The following is a 16,932-nucleotide window of genomic DNA, read 5'->3' on the forward strand; positions in this document are numbered from 1 at the left end:
CAGAGAGCAACTGGACAAGGTGCGGAGAAGGGGGAAGACCAAAGACACCAAGGAAAAACCCATCTCACAAACTGACTTCAAAGGTTTTCATTGTAAGATGTGCAGTTCCACAAGTAGGTCAGGTAAATTATATTTGATTTCCCCACTGGGACACCAGGGGAAATGTGGGAGGTAAAATGAAACCAAATGCCCTAGGACAGCACTTCCCACCCTCAGACAGGCTTCAGTCTACCTGACCTCATCACCTGATGCTGTTTCATTGGCACCTGTGGAGCAAGTCTGCCTTCTGCAACGACTCCTTTCTCTGCTGCAGCAGACAGCCTCACTGACAGCTGCCACAGCCAACGTATAAAAGACCTCATGCTCAGTTCCAAACTATTCCTCAAATCTCCTGCAATCTCCTTGGATGCTGCAGCCTCTGATGTAAGTTTTGGAAATGAAAGCATATTCTATTTGCAAGGGTTCTGTTTAGTGAACACAGCAAGTCCTGATGATTTGGTTTTGCTGTTGTTTTTATGAAAATATTCTCCATATAGAGACTATATAGAACCACAATATTTCTATAAAGACTACATACAGATATAAAATTATATTCTTCACATGTGTTTTGTATTTAATTATATAGTTCCCAAGTTCTCATTTTAATAATTGTATCTTTTAGCATTTTTACATTGGATGAAGAGGCCGGGACAGACAGAATACACACTGCATGTAATGTATCTCACAAGCTGAGGCTCAAATAATTCAATCTGGTAGACAAACCACAGCTGTAGTTTGCTGTGTTATTTTTAACTCCACTCACACACTCAGGCTGTCCTGACACTTCTTGCAGTCTGGGAGATGCACGCTTAGTTAAACCACAGTCCGATATCGTTATCGGCACCTTTGTCAACAAAATAGACTTGTCTGCTCAGGGTGGTGACATGTGTCACAAATGAATGAGATTTCTCAAGTTCAGCAGCTATCTACAAGGAAGTGTTAATTAGAACAGACCGAGTCAGAAGGAAGCTCCGCAAACACAAACTAATTATCACCAACGAGCACAGCAGGGCGGCAGTGCAGAGGCAGCACTCCATCAATGGCTTCTAAGATTGCACTCTTGCCTCTTTCCCAACTTTAGTCTCAAGATGGTATGAAAACATATGCCATCATACTGAGAGTCCCACAGACACATAACAGGAAGATCCGTATTTTCTCCATCACTTGGTTGGCTTCGTTAACTTATTTCCACCACCATTCCATTCTCAATGCTGAGGACCTTCAAGATCTCACCTACACAGGAGACAATAGATCCACAGAAAGGTAACCATCCTGCTGCCAGCCTGTGATTGCAGCCAGAGTTCTCTGGGCATCTAGGGCCATTGGGCATCAATGCAGAATTTAAATAGACTACTTCAGTGCAGAACAGCAGAAGGATGTGGAAGTTCAACAGAAAGTGGGGAAATAACTTGAATGAATGTCAGTTCATCAGCTTGAGAGTTTACAGCTTAAATAATACTATCTAACTGACATTAGCGTGCTGTAGGGGGCCTGCTTTGCAGGAAGATTGGACTTGATGATCTCTGGAGGTCCCTTCCAGCCCCTACAATTCTGATTTAGTAAAGAGAACGAATGCTTCCCAAGTGCCTTATCAAATGTCTTCCAGATGAATCTCCACTGTCACCTAGATGCAACTTAGCAGATGGACCTTTGCACAAGTAATTCTGCCAGCAAACAAATAGGAAGCTAGAGCTGCTAAGAACAACAGAGTAAAACAGAAAGCAGTACAAAGCATCACACCCATCATCTCATATTCCTGTGCTTATTAATCTTCTAATTTTAGAAGAAAGAATTTCAGATTAAATAAAAGTTACACATAATTCTAGTAACCAGTGAGTCAACATCTATGGTTTCCTCTGCTTCTGCCTTACAGTGTTACTTTTAACTTATGGCTATAAGTGGAAAAACCCATAACCACAAACACATAAGATGTCAAGAGATTTGCATGGCTACCTCAAACACTACACAGCTGCTAGATGCAAGACAGTTCACATTTCCCCCTGCCAACAGCCCCAGCTCCTTGATTTAAGCACAAGTCCCTCAGCAAACACAATACAAGAACTCTTGGGTGTCTCATTATCTTACATCTTTGAGTCAAAAACCTACCTCATCTGAGATCATATAAATTTCTTTTTCCAAGCAAGCCTAAATGTGCTCAGCAAGCATTAGAGATGCAGTGTTAAAAGTGGATCCTAAATAAACCTAAGTCAGAGCACAGATACAGCTAAACCTAATGAGAGCTCTGGATGCATAGCATGGGCTAAGGAAAAAACAAACAAAACAAAAATATATTTAAGCATCCAGGATACAGATAAACATTTAAGATGCACGTATTTGAGCATTTTTTTTAACTTGAATTGCTTTTTGGCACAAAATGGAATAGAATGAGGATTCTCAGCATTGATGTTGTGACCAGTCCCTATTAGCCCACTCAACTTTCTAAAAACCTGCTCTCAAAACTGAACTTCTAGTGTCAAAGAAGGTAGGATGAGAAAAGTAGAACAAGGTAAGTCTTCCTGACTGCATTCCTCAGCTTGGTTATACCAGGGGAAAAGAAAAAAAATGACTGTTAGGTTTAGCACTTCAGAAAACCATCCCTTCTGAACCAAACATTTGAGCAACAGGGGGGCATGTCACTCACTGTCATTAAGGGAAATAAAACCTTAAATTCTTACAGGTGAGGGTATCATCCTCATAAAACACTAAAGCATTTGTGCAGTCTAACATTTTGTGCAAAACTAACCAACTAAACATGCACCGCATACCTCAGACCACTTCAACCATTTGCCTTAGAAGTCAGCTGAAGCCTTGTGGGCAGTGCTTTGAAGACACTTCCGCTAAGAGATAATTTTCTTACAGGGAAAGGACAGCTATCTGGTTGGATATATTCACACACCCTGCCATCTTTCTCCTTTGTCTATAAGATATCAGCAACCAGGGATAGGCTTGTGAAAGACCTGAGATACACAGTAAAACATAAAGGCTGTGGTCAAGCTAAGAACTAGTTAGGCACTTAAAAAGCAAATCCCTTCTTTGAAACTATTCACCAGACTGCTGGCTATAAAAAAAACAGAATTGCAAAATCTGGTTTTCTGTTCATTATTATGCAGTCTCTTACTTATTTTCCTTTTTCCAAGGAGAAATGGGTGAGGGAAACACTGTAACTTTTGTTTACAGTTCATTTTAATTCTGACCTCAGAGGGGAGCACAAGCAAGATCTAGGCACGCAATGCATTTCTTTGTTTCGCCTGTACTAGCACAAAGACTCTCAAGTCTGGGCTGCAAGCATCACACACAGAGACTTATTTGAATAGAGAGGAGAAAATACAAAGGATTTGCTGCTTCTATCCCCCACCTATTCTTTCTATTTATTTATTTATTATATATTTCCCCTAAAGCAATAAAGAAAATGTAACCCTCTGCATCCTCAATTACACATTTGGGAGACGCCAGATACAAATGTATTTAGTACCTCACCAAAGGCTACATGCAACACGAGAGAATCCAAACATCAGCTCCAAATACACCAGGGTCCTGCTAATGGGACACAGTGTAACTACTCAGAAGTGCTGAGACATGCACTGGTTTGCTCCTTCGTGTTTGGAAAGAGCAGGCTAGATGCAGCATGAGCCTACCAGCCCCTTTGTCAGAGAGCTACACAGCCTGACCTGATACAACATGCTTTATGCTCTCACAGCTGCACATGCTGATTATAAAATGTGATGATGAAAAACACTAATTACCAAACTCCTAGATCAGAAGAGCAGCTTTTAAATCCACTTTTACTCATGTGATGAGTAACAAACTGCTTGAACTGTTTTTTGAACTTACGGTGTAACACAGCTGCCACAGTTCTCTGTAGCCGTGAGGGTAATTGGGTGACCTTGTGTGCTGCACAGTTCCTCTCACTTGCTCCTCTACTAGCCACTGGAAAGAAGAGAAGAACAAAAGAAGAGAAGAAGGAAACATCACCTTTTGCTTATTGTTTCAGTATAACCAGAAAATGCTGTGAATTTTCTTTTAGCTGTTTCTTCACGACTGTAAAGGTGGTGTAAAGGTGGCTAATATAAAGATGTTGACCAAGATGGTGATAAATAGTCAAAGGTTATTAGTAAAGAAGACTCACCAATGTCAATGCCTTGACCGGATAGCTGAGGCACTCTCCACTGGGGAGCGATCTCCAAGAGATGCTGCCTCAGTGATGGTCAGCCCTTAAATGAGGTCTCAGAGGAGGTGGAGTCAAAGTCCACCCCTTCCGGGAGCACAGCTAGATTACTCTCACCTGTGCTCCTGCAGCTGACCCAACACTTGCCTCAGCTGATTAATCAGTGGTTCAAGCTGTGATTTCCCATACAATGACATAGCAAGTTACCAAGGCCTTAGTACCTGATAATATTGACCTGTGACTACATACTGGAAAGCTCATGGCCTCTATTGTAAAGCCACTGGGGACCCAGAAGTAACACCACTGATTTCTAGACTGGTGCAGCAAGGCAACGGTGCAAGCACCAGCTCAGTTTCTCTGCAGCACGCTAGGCTGTGCACTGCTTTGGAGGATAGAAGGCACTTCAGGGTCCCTAAAGTCTCCTGCCCATACAACCCACGTGATACAAGCAGGGAAAGGCAACTCCATTCATGGTGCCACTCACAGTTCACTGCCTGCATGTAGGACAGAACCCAGGTCTGTTCACAAAGCTGAAATGCAGAGATGCACCACCTACTCACCAAGTTACTGATTACCTGTATGATGGAAGCACCCAAGGTCCCTAGTCACAGACAAGGCACACTTCATGCAAGTCTTCTAAAGGCTAATTCAAAAGCGTAGAGTTTCATGTACAAAACCCAGGATATCCTTCCTTACCTCTTGGAAACAATCACTTGCTATAGCAGATTCTACCTTATAACCTTCACTTTAAATGCAAAGCCCCCTGGTGCTAGCAGTAATGATTTGGATTAGCACTGCAATTCTCCTACTGCCAGAGAAATAAAAATCTCATAGTAGCACTATCAGAGATTTCTGTGGCAACTCAGTGAATAACAGCAAAAGCAGCTGCAAAATAGGAAGTGAACAAAGACTACAGAGATATAACAGTGACTCAAGAGCCTTTCAATTCAGCTATTAAAGTGTCTGCAATTCCCTTTATGTTTCAGGAGAAACCAAAAGTGATTGAGCAGGATTAATCTCTCCCTTGAGCATTAAAAAAAAAAAGTTAAAGTTTCAGAGCAGACTTGCTGGTGGGCTCTTTCAAATCAGTTTGAGTTCATCCCTGCTGTAACACCAATGAACTGAACATACAATGAGCTCAATTTCAGCAGACCTGGGTTTTGCAGGACTGATTTAAAGGATTACATGAATTAACAATATATATATATTGAGATGATAGGCACCTAGTTGAAACATAAGCCTTCAGGAAATACCAGTACTGAACCATAAACTCTCTTGGACTCTTACCAAGCATCGGTACAGTGCCAAGCACATGAGGTACTCATTTCAGTTTAGGAGCTCCAATTGACTGCATGAAAAAAATATTACATTCCACACTGAGGCCACACATTTATGCATGAGAACAGCCACTTTCTTGGTTTAGCACTAATTCAAACATCCATTTAGGAGTTCTGTGTGAAGAGCAGACCTGAAGGCTCTGGCTCGGAATGACAAAGCTATGGCTGATACACGCGTATTCATCCATTGTGCTCTTTTATGAACTAAGTAGGGCAATTTTCCTCATCTTTCAACAAATATCAAAACTGAAGCAAGCATTTGTGAAGCCTTTGCTGAGTGAAGGACAAAGGAAAGCAAATTGATGAGTACGAACCGTTAATGTGGAAAAGTCAAAGCTGTAAGAGGAAAACAGAAGCCACAAGGTTCTCGCAGGTTAACAAGAAAAATACAATCTGTACATTTTCTAAATGCTTGGACAGCCTTATCTTCTCCTTCCCACAATCACAGCGGGATTCAGGCTTATTTCAGGTGCATGAACTATGAAGTTTGGCTGTAATTGAGTTTTGGATGGCTGTTTATCCAACCCAAACCTCGGATACCCAATACTTAACACCAAAATAGGCAGGCACTAAGAAAGAAAATGAAAGCATAACATTTCCCTTTCAGGAAACGTTAAGAACAAATGCATTCTAGGACTAAGTAGAAAGCCTGGCATAACTATGGATGGTACTGGGACATAAGAGGTTTTTATTTGTATAGTGTGTCAGTTGTAAGAGTAAGTTTATTAATGGAAGCTGATTAGTAGATAAGCACATTTATAGAATAACTAGAAATCCATTTGGTTCAGATACCTGAAAAATCATTTTGAGTGAAAATCTAATACACTTTAGCAGCCCTCCCTTGCAGAATGTATTTGAAGAGAAAATTCAACTATTTTTCACCCACTATTCTCTTAACATACCTCAGCATCATTTAGTGCAGCAAATCCAAAAAGGTACAAATTAAAATAAGCTCCCAGAGCTGTCAAAAATCAGGAGCAGCCAATTTCACCATACAATCAGAAACATTAGCCTTAATATCTCCTTCTCATCTACTCTGTTTTTTAAGTGCGTCCTTTTCTTTTTGTTTGGGTTTGTTGGAATTTCTCCGCATGAGCATCTGCGCCAGAAACCAGATTTCTCGACATGCTGTTACTCACAATGACTAATAGTCTCCATATGAAGAGCTGCAATATTAAGGGAATTAAATATCAAGACTGCCTTGTCCCAGTAAGAGTGTGGACTGCTCAGACCTATACTTCATTCCGCTCATTCATTTCTGCAACAGGCTGAAGCAGGATTTTGAATATGAGGTCATCAGACTACATTTCATTAAAGCAATATGCAAATTCAGGCTTGTGGTAGGATACTGTATCAGGCAAGAAGGAAAATCCTACCAACTATCCAGGATCCAAGCAAGGACAAGAAAGCTTACAGATACACAAACCTGGGGGCTCTAGATGACTTCAGAATGGAGGCTGTAATAATAACAACTACATTGTTTCTTTTTCAAAGGACACACATGTGATTTTGTATCTACAACAGTTACTTTCAGAAAACAATATTACAGTGAATTAAAGAGGGAGAAGCTTGAATGGCTGGAAGCCTCTATTTGTCAATTGAATTATAAAAGTGACACAGTGCTCTTTCAGTTTGTATGAAGCAACAGCATCCCTCAAGAATTTTATGTATGACAGGCCAGAAATCCTCCACTAAGTGTCTGAAGACAGTTGGCTTTTTGTCCCTCATAGCCACTAGAAATATGTGGGCATCTAAACGTAACCACACAACTTGTCCTGCCTAATTAATCACATCATGGCTCATCACCCTGAATACCTAGGGGCATTTATGAACATCTTGATATGAGCAACAGAAGACTCCACATCTTTGGCATCCAAATAAATGCTTTGCTGATTCCTGCAGTAACCCATACTACCTGATCTTAGTTTTTACCCCACGTTTGAGCAAGGCAGATCACTGAAGGTGGGTGCTAGGCTACCTTTAGATGTATGCAATCTCAGTGATCAGATTCGCCATGTGGACATTAATTTCAGCCAGTACTTCAGTCATACAAGTAGCAGCCATTGCACTGCTTCCCCACCAGTCCTCAGGGTAGAGAGCTCCTCCTGACAGGCCAGCTGCCATGCATTATTTAACTCCTGCTGAATACATATCTTCATCTCTCCATGTCACCCACAGATCTTGGGAGAAAACAGTCCATTTTTGTTAAGTCTACAGTGATCCCCTTCAAAGACTGCCTGGATGCAGATGAAGCACACCTAGAACTGATAACTGAACTTCTGCTATACTTGTAGACACAGCTCCTTTGCAGAGTTCACACCAAACTGCCTTGAAGGAGTATGCTTCACCCCAAACTTAATGCCCCTCTTTTCCTTGAGTGAATCTTGATCATACTCTACAAATATAGCACATACGGCTCATGGGATTTGCTGCCCGATTCAGAGAAATGCCAACGTGTATTATTTGGACAAAACCTATAAAATTCTTTCATTCTAGTTTACTTCTGAATCTCTGATTCCAGAAAACAAAAACACCCTAAGAATTAATGTACAGCCTGAGAGTACAAGTGAGACAACCTAAATCTATGAGAGCTTAACAAAACTGACAAGGTCAGTTACCAGTTAATATCCATTTCCAAATTTATTTCAATTACAAACAACTAGACTAAAACCAGTAAAAAGAAACTTCAAAGAAATTTGATTTTAACCAGAAAGCTTTCAAACAATAATAAAAAAGCAGAGTCTTTGTAAAAATAAATAAATTAAGAGTTATTAAAAGCAACAAAAGCAGGGTGGAGGGATCTATCTTCTTTATCAGTGGTTCAAGGCTCCCTACCTGACTTACAGGCTTTTATTTGGTGAAAAAAACATTTTGCTCATCTGGCCCTTGAAGAAAACAGGTGAGAGCAGGGGGAGGTTGTTTATCTCAACCAGTAAACCCAGAGAAGTTCCTATGGACTGTAGCTATCTGAAGAGAACCAGCAGAATAGGGGTTATGGTCACACAGACTATCTCAGATTAAACCAAGCAGTAGAGCTAGAAGTAGCAGAGACTCTCAGGCACACAAATCCACATTAGACATTGCCTGTGTTTGAAAGCATCTCTTTTGAAAACATCTAATTTTTCCAGCCACATTTGCCAGTTTAACACAATGCATTATCTCCACCCCTTAGATCATGTCAACTTTGACAGTGTGCCAAACAGAAATGAATTTTAATAGATCCAGTTGAATTTTAATATATCCTGTTAAAAAAAAACAAAAAACAAAAAAACCAACACCCAGATAATTGTTACAGCACACTCCTGAATGTAAAGCTCATTAAACTAATTTTCTTCCCTGATAGTGTATACTCTTCAGTAAATTACAAATTCCGAGAAACCTGAAGTTGTGTCACGACTGTTTTCTTGGTTTCACTATGGTGTCCAGTATGAACAAACAGTTTTTCTTATCAGTTCATTAGCTTCTCCTTCCCTATAACAGGAGAGGACGCGAGACTAACATAAATATTCATAATTCATCACCTTTATCTCTAAACAAAGAGGCACCTGAGTGGATCCTAACACTTCTGAGAACAGCAGCACAACAACAGCTGCAAAGACACTTATTTTGCCCTACACCAACAGAAGGGAACATGCCCTACCAGCCCACATAAGGCCCAACTCCACTCACAGTAATGCACTGGGATAAGGTCCATCCTGTTGGCCTTGCCTGTGTCTACAAGGCCTTGGCAGACAATTGCCTTCGTGTAAATAATTTTTAAAGGCAACAGAATGAGCCTCAGAACAGAGAACAACAAGAATACATTCATTACCCTGACAGCACATTTTAACACCTCATACAGAGGAATCTGCTAATCCTGATGAATATTCACTTTCCTCTGAGTGGGAGCCTGAAACGCAATGCATAAATTCACACCTCTCAAACAGGACATCTTTCAGAAGCCATCAAAAGACAACATCTCCATCTATTTTTCCACTTTGGCACATGCTTTGTGTTCCAGTTAATCAAAAATTACCTGTATATGACTCTACATGTACAGCAAAGAAACACACAGTGTTCTCAAATTCAGGTCAACCTACTGTGGCCACATACAAATAACTGGCACATCAATAAGGTATTTTGAATCCTCCCCTTAATATTATTATTAATATTATTCATGCCACAAAACACCTGCTTGAGATAACAGAATTAACAGTATTTGACAAGAAGTTCTAGGGGAGATAAAGCAAATAACTAGTGGTTTGTAATGGGGAACTAGCATCAGCACCTGAAGTCTGGGGGCAGCACAGGACCCACCCAGTGCAACTCCAGACATAAAGAGAGATCCCACTGGGGTTCACTGCCAGCATGTAGGTCCAGTGAAGCCAGGTCTGACAGCATCCGCTCTTCTTCACTGGTCAAAAATAGGCAATTTTCAGGGAAAACTGGCATGATTACAGCATGCAAGAGTACCAAAACAAAGACTTGTTTTTTTCCCTGGTACAAGTCATCTGAGAACCTAAAAACTCAATCCCAGAAGACTTCTATTGTCAAACTAACATCAGCTTCTTATCCAAAAGTCACTCGCCCAACTGTCTCCAGCAGGCATGGTACAATAGTCTCCACACAAAACACCACTAAGAAAGCACCCATCACCATTCTCCTTGGATGAAGTTTGAGATATCTTCACGTACCACCCCAGAAAGAGCATTTTGCATCAATCCCATAGAGCTGTGTGCGTTTTGGAAAGTTACTTGAACTCATACAAAAAGAGTGTGACCTTGCATCACAAGGGTCTTCAGTGCTTCTTAGGGCAGAGAAAAATCTTAATGTCCAGTACAGACATACAACGAACACAATCAGATTTAGGAGAATAGAAGATTTAGTCTAATTTCTTCCGTTACCTACATGTATTTGAAGCAAGTAGGATATATGAGGTAAAAATCTCTTCAGTTCAGGGTCTTAGTGGAAGGACAAAGAAGTAGCAATATGAGGACTCGCTGTTCTGGACAAAAGGACATAACCTCCCAGCAGGGTCCTCTTTCCTCACTTAAAGAACTGAAGCACAAGTAAAAGGATTGCCTTTGTGTGAGCTTCTAAGAAGCTACTAAGGCCAAAGAGTTTGGAAGTGTAAAAAGAGGACTGTGACATTTAAATAACAGAATCGCTTCAATTAAGATTAATCAGAAGGAGATATTCTTCAAGCATCAAATAAATTGTGGAAAGGAGGAATTACCGTACTGACCAGTGTAACTGGTTTTACTATACCATTAGATTTTTCCTCCTTGCACTCTCTATTTATTCTTTATGGATCGGCCTCTATAACATAAGAAAGGACACAACTGCCATTGCTCCATTTCACCTTTCATCTTCAGAGCAGATTCGTTACAGTCAAAACTATTTTTCTTCTTAGCATTTGAGCATGTAGTCTCAATCATGATCTTTTTTAATTATTTTTTTTTAGCACCTGCTTCATCTGTAAGCTCAAATACAAATGAAAAGCAAGAAGAAACTCTAGGAAAAAAAGAACATACAAAACCAAAACCAACTCAACGTACGTACCACAACATGATTTCAAATCATTATCCTTGGGCATCATCAGCAATGCTCAGCTTACCAATCTGCCTTGCAGATCTCCTCCACTTGGAGGAACACAGAAACAAGTACACACAGCGGCTGCTGGCCTCTGTGTTGGCCAGCTGGAGAAGGGACAAGGCAACCTGCTAGCAAGGGTTAGATGTACTCGCTGGCAGTAAGTTCTGCAGGATGTCAGCATGCACAATGCATGGCCCTACTTGCTCAGTGCTCTGTCATCCCTCAAATTGCCATCAACACATCACCTCTTGGGGAAGCCAGCTGAGGGAACTGACCCACTAGAAAACTTGGGTTATCTTTCTTGGACTGCCAAGCAAGGATATGCCAAAGGAGAGAGGGAGAGTCAGGTTGCCACCTCTGGCAGTAGAGTAGATCGTGGCTGACAGCAATTGTGGGCTTTTCTGCAGAGAGAAGGATATAGCATGCTTCCTTTAGCACAGACTCTCCTTTCCTCCTATGTGCTTGACTGCTCCTGACCTGTCTCTGCTCCGGTCTCTAATTAGCGCATGCACATTTGTTGTCACTTGCTCTGCTCACCAGCAGACTGGTCAGGATGAAATGATGGAACAGGTTTAGACCTCTCAGCAAACAAAAAGCCTTGAAGCTCAGCAGCAAAACCCTGAAGTCACTTGTGTGCACTCAACATAGCTTAACACTTGGTGACTTCTCACAGTGGGGGAAGTGCTCACAGATGAGCCCAAAGACCACCCCTCTGCCAAATCCCAGAAACATGCTGTAAGCAGCCAAGACAGCTTGCAGAGAAGGTGGCTGTCAGGTCACATTCACATGTTTGTTTTCATGTAAACCTTAAAATAATATCATGGTGAGATAGATAGACCAGGCATCAAATTTCAGCCACTACACAAATTGGTAATGCTATCATCAGTTGCTTAGGACAGAGTTGAGGTGTTCCTACTAGCTGCAGTACCAGAATTTCTTACTGCAATCAGAACAGAGAAAGAAAAAAAACCATACCCTTTGTAGCTCTCGCTAGATACCATCCACAGGCAGCAGTCTTTGAACTGGCATAGGTTAACCTCAACTGACGTGCAAGGCTGCTATCAGCAGGTAGCTTTCTACACTATAGTTTTCCTTTTAATTAACAGGCTTAGATAGCAGTGAAAGCCTGCATGAAAAGATCCCTTGAAAACTGCTCACGGGGCATTCTGCAGCAAAAACTTACAAGGGTCAAGGGCAGGAAGCAGCACAAGCAGCCAGCAGAACTGGCGTGCTCACCATACAAGTGCTCATCCCATTAACCAGCCATCCTGCCGGGTACAAAGGAAGCTGCTCAGCATCTCACCTTACGGAGCAAGGAGTGAAACAAAGGTGCAGTTCAAAACAGAGATCTAATAATAAAATAAAGGCAGGAGCATCGTCCCAGCTGCACATCTGCGTGGTGACTGTTTTAAAAAAGGAAGAAGATGGGAATAAGGAAAAGAGCAGAGTGAGATATCATCTCCCAACCAGATTCTGCCCTGTCCCAGGCCTACATAGCAGCAACCCAAGCACATCCAGGTTCCGGAGACTGTAAGCCCCAAACAGGAATTTCTGCATCTGTTCTAAGCAGATTTATCTGGCTGCTTTCCAGAGCTCTGGTCTGCTCTGAGAATGATGCATTTTGTTGTTGTTTTGAGAAGTTTGATTAGGTGACTGGAACTGAGTGCCAAAAATACCCTCTGCATGAATTCCTTCCCAAAATAAAACCTGATTACTATAAGTAAGGGCTGTGCCTGGAGAGAATTTGCAATCCTCACCTTATTTTCAACCTACTTTTTCATTCACTGGGATGGGGGAAATAAAAAACATTAGAGACCAAGCAGACGGTGGCGTTTTTCAGTAGTACTCACCAGGTATCTGCTCACCAGCTAATTGTTTTTGAAGCATCAGATGCTCACCGAGAACACGTGTAAAAATTTGCATCACACAGGGAGGTTGGGAGAATAACTGTGCATTTCTGGTTTGGACTTGAATGTGATTCTTTTTAGCAGGAAGCACTGCATGCAGTAAGTTGCTCTAATGGCATTTCCTGAGAAGACAGGGAAATGGCAGCAATGTGCCAGCACCACACCTTGCACATTAGAGCTACCGACACGCAGTGCTACAGTTGGAACACAGCAACTTTCAGCAACCTCACCTACTACATGACTCGCCAACAGTACAGTTAATTCAGCAACACTTTGGGAAATTAGAGGATACTCTCACCTACAACAAAACTCACAGAGAATAGGCAGCCACTCTTATCCATTATGGATACCTGGGGCTTACCAGAGCGAAAACTTGTTCTTTGTTAGTAAAACTTTGGCACCGATATTTCCCTGGAAAGGATCCATTTCTATAATGGCATGGAGAAAAGCCCTCAAGCTAGCCATGTGCCTTTTCCCTACTCACTGAAGTTCCATCCAAGTTTTATTACTTTATAAACAGAAAATAAAAGAATGGAACTTCCTTTCACTTGCTTGTGCTCCTCGGAAAAGAGGAGCAGTCTGACAAATAACAAAGGACTGCTACAAAAAAAAAAAAAAAAGGACAAGAAAGAGCTGGGTCTATCCTGCCAAAGCTGTTCTGTGCTCCACTGCTGGGAAGGCAGAAAGTTGCCAGCAGTGGGTGGGGAGATGCTGCCAAGTCCCACTCCACCAGATCTGTGCCACTCACACTGGGAATCCACAGATGGGAAAACGATTGCCAGGCAGGTGGCAGTGCTTCTATGCAGCAGAGCTCTCCTCTACATCTCCTGGCTGGGGGCAGAAGGTGCTTTCATCCAGCACTCAGGTGGCAGTGATTTGAGCAACAACAAAGCAGAGTCACAGCACAGTTCTACTGCTGATAACCAACATGAGGCTACTACAGAAACTAAGATCAATACACTTTTCTGCTTTAAAACTGGGAAAAACATCATGACTCTGACTGGATGTAATATTGTGCAGTGCCACACAGCTCCATAGCCTGGCTGGCTCCTTGCACAGCTTCTCTCCAGCAACGAGAGGCCTGACATAACAATTGAGCTTCCTTTCTCTTTTCTGAGCCTATAAATTAATTCTGCCTGCACAACGGGATGTATATACCCATGTTGAAGCTCCATCCCTTCAAGAGTTTGACCATTCTACTTCCTAGAAAGGAAAGCTTCCACTTAACAGCAACAAATCCTGTAATACTGGGAGTGGCACACACAGCAGCTGCATAAGCAACTGAATGGCTGGAGATGACCAACACAGAGCCCTTCATCCCAGCTGTGGTGGTGCTGTGAAACACAGCAGCCTGGAGGGAACAGAGACACAGACTGAGTGCCTTGCTTGGGTCAGGCCAAGTTTATGGCTGATGAAATGCTGAGTTCACATCTCCAGGCTCCAGCATTGTCCTGTTGCTTTGCACCTCGCTCAGTCATTGACAGAGGGCAGAATAATCCCACGAGCTCTTTTAGGCACTAATGCTACAGGACAAACAAACTTCTCAGTTCCTGATCCAAGCACTCATGAGAGCAAAAAGCAAGCCAAATAAACACACATTATCCACTCTCAATGTTTTCAGGAACAGTCTTTCACAAATATCCAAGTTCATCTGTTTAAAATGCAGTTTAGCTCCCTCAAAAGTGAGGTTGCTACCAACAGCTTTGCATCCCATTAGCACAGCACATACTCCAATTTTGATGGCCACTTGCTTGGAATACTAGCTAGACTGGCCAGAAGAAATAGGGTGAATGAACAAGAATCCTCTCTCACAGAAGCTGAGGAATACTTCATTTTCTATAGGTATCCTGCCTACATTTTGTATCTCTCTGGAGCACATCTATTCATTTATGGCAACTCCTTTATGGTAAGGGTGATGGAGAACTGGAACAGGTTGCCCAGACAGGTTGTGGGGTCTCCCTCTACAGAGATAGGGAAGATTTATCTGGATACCCACCCATGCAACCTATTGTAAGCTGCCTGCTTTAGTAGAGGGGTTGGACTCTACAATCTCTTGAGGTCCATTCCAGTCTCTGAGATTCTGTGATTAGCCATCCTGCCTGGGAACAGGCCCAAAACAGCAGATCCTCCACCTGCCTATTAGTGCAGGTGAAATGGTAGTAGACTGGATATTTGTATATTACAACCCATTCAGTGATTGCTAGAGTACTGATCAAGTCCAGCCTCAAGCAAGGACAAAAGCTATGCCACATGTCCCACCACTTGTTCGCTCCTTGCTTCTTGCACTAAATAGAATTCAAAATAGTTCCAAAAGGGAAAATAGAAACAAATAAAATTTAATAATTATGTAATTTACTATTCCCATTGAAAATATAAGTCACTGAAGAGGGAATGGAGTACTATATGCATCTCTCTGCAGATGCTGCTGTTAATAGTTCAGTCACACCAGAGTTACATAGATCCAAAGCAAGCACTAAAATGCCATATCTGACTGTGTGAGTCATGGCTCCCCATGGTTTATCAAGTCATACAAACCCCTTCCAGACCTCCTCGCCTGATCTCAAGTTTCACTCCTTTTTGGCTCACTATCCACTACGTCTCATTCAGCCAATGAAAAAGAAAAAAATCTTATGGCACTCTGTGCAATCACACCAAAAACTGACATATGTCTTCTTTCTGCTTTGCTATTTCACAAGCTATAGTATTATCCAGCAGTTCCATGACCTGAAATATATCCTAATTAATGCTGCTAACACAGTTGGTTATTCTAGGTCACTGTGGCCACAGCCCACCAAACCTTCCACCATTCTATTTAATGAATTAACCTGAAGTTCACATCAGAACATCTGATGTGAAGCATCATTGTAGGTGGGAACACTGAGCAAGTGATTTATTGATAAGGAATAAGTCCTTGCAAGAGTTACTCATGAAAAAATAGAAGTTGCAATGGTAACAGTGCCCAAGAGCTGATAGCAGGCTTAAATTACAGTAAGGAATATTTAAGACAGACATCAGGAAAGGCTTTCTCCTGCTCAGAACACCAACAGATTTGCACCAGCTTCCCAAATAAGCTGTGGAATTTCCATTACTGATGGTTTTCTATAACAAGTTACACAAACATCTGCTGAAAATGGCAGACACAAAAGACCCTGCCATGAAGGAAAGACTTGCACACTCCAGAAAGCACCTTTCCATCTGCATTTTTGGTACATTTCTATGTCCTGCTCTGGACACACTGGCTGGCTGGCCACAGAAGCCTGCAGGCAGTCCATTCTCCTGCTACCTCCATCAGAGCCTCAGGGCTGCCCGAGAACAACAGGTTTTATTTCCCCCCCAGTTTTCTTATCAACTACTAAGAGCTGGAGAGAAACAACTGCACTCCAGCCAATTATGCAGAAGTGGGCAGCTAGAAGTGACACAAGGAGCCAAAGGCCTTTGTGCAGGCAGGCACTATTTTTAAACACTGACGCGCAATGTTTGTTCTGCACAGAGGAAATCCGTCCCCCTGTACTGTGCCATGCCCACTCACTTTAAACCAAAAGACTTCAAACATCATCCATCTCTCCTATCTGGTTTCTGCTGTAGGACTGAATACATAACTTCTTCACAGGAAGCACATTAGATCCCAGAGACTGTGGGAAAGAATTTTTTTTCTTCCCTTAAGAATTTCCCTCCCAGATGCTATCTACAGCAGCAGCAGCACAAGCACTATCTTCAGCACAGGCTTGCTACTAGTATTTCAATCAGCATACTAAAAGCACAGCTCACCACGGTGTTTACTCTTCACTCAGCTAACACAAGTGACAGCACTCATGTTGTCACAGTAGCTGGGTATTTTTTGAAGCAGGGGAAGAAAAAAAATATGTAAGTTTCCACCAAGATTCTATGCTTCCTGATACAGGAACCAGCT

Source organism: Coturnix japonica, chromosome 5, assembly GCF_054131305.1.
Source record: "Coturnix japonica strain WE chromosome 5, WE-NBRP24, whole genome shotgun sequence".
Taxonomy (NCBI): Eukaryota; Metazoa; Chordata; class Aves; order Galliformes; family Phasianidae; genus Coturnix; species Coturnix japonica.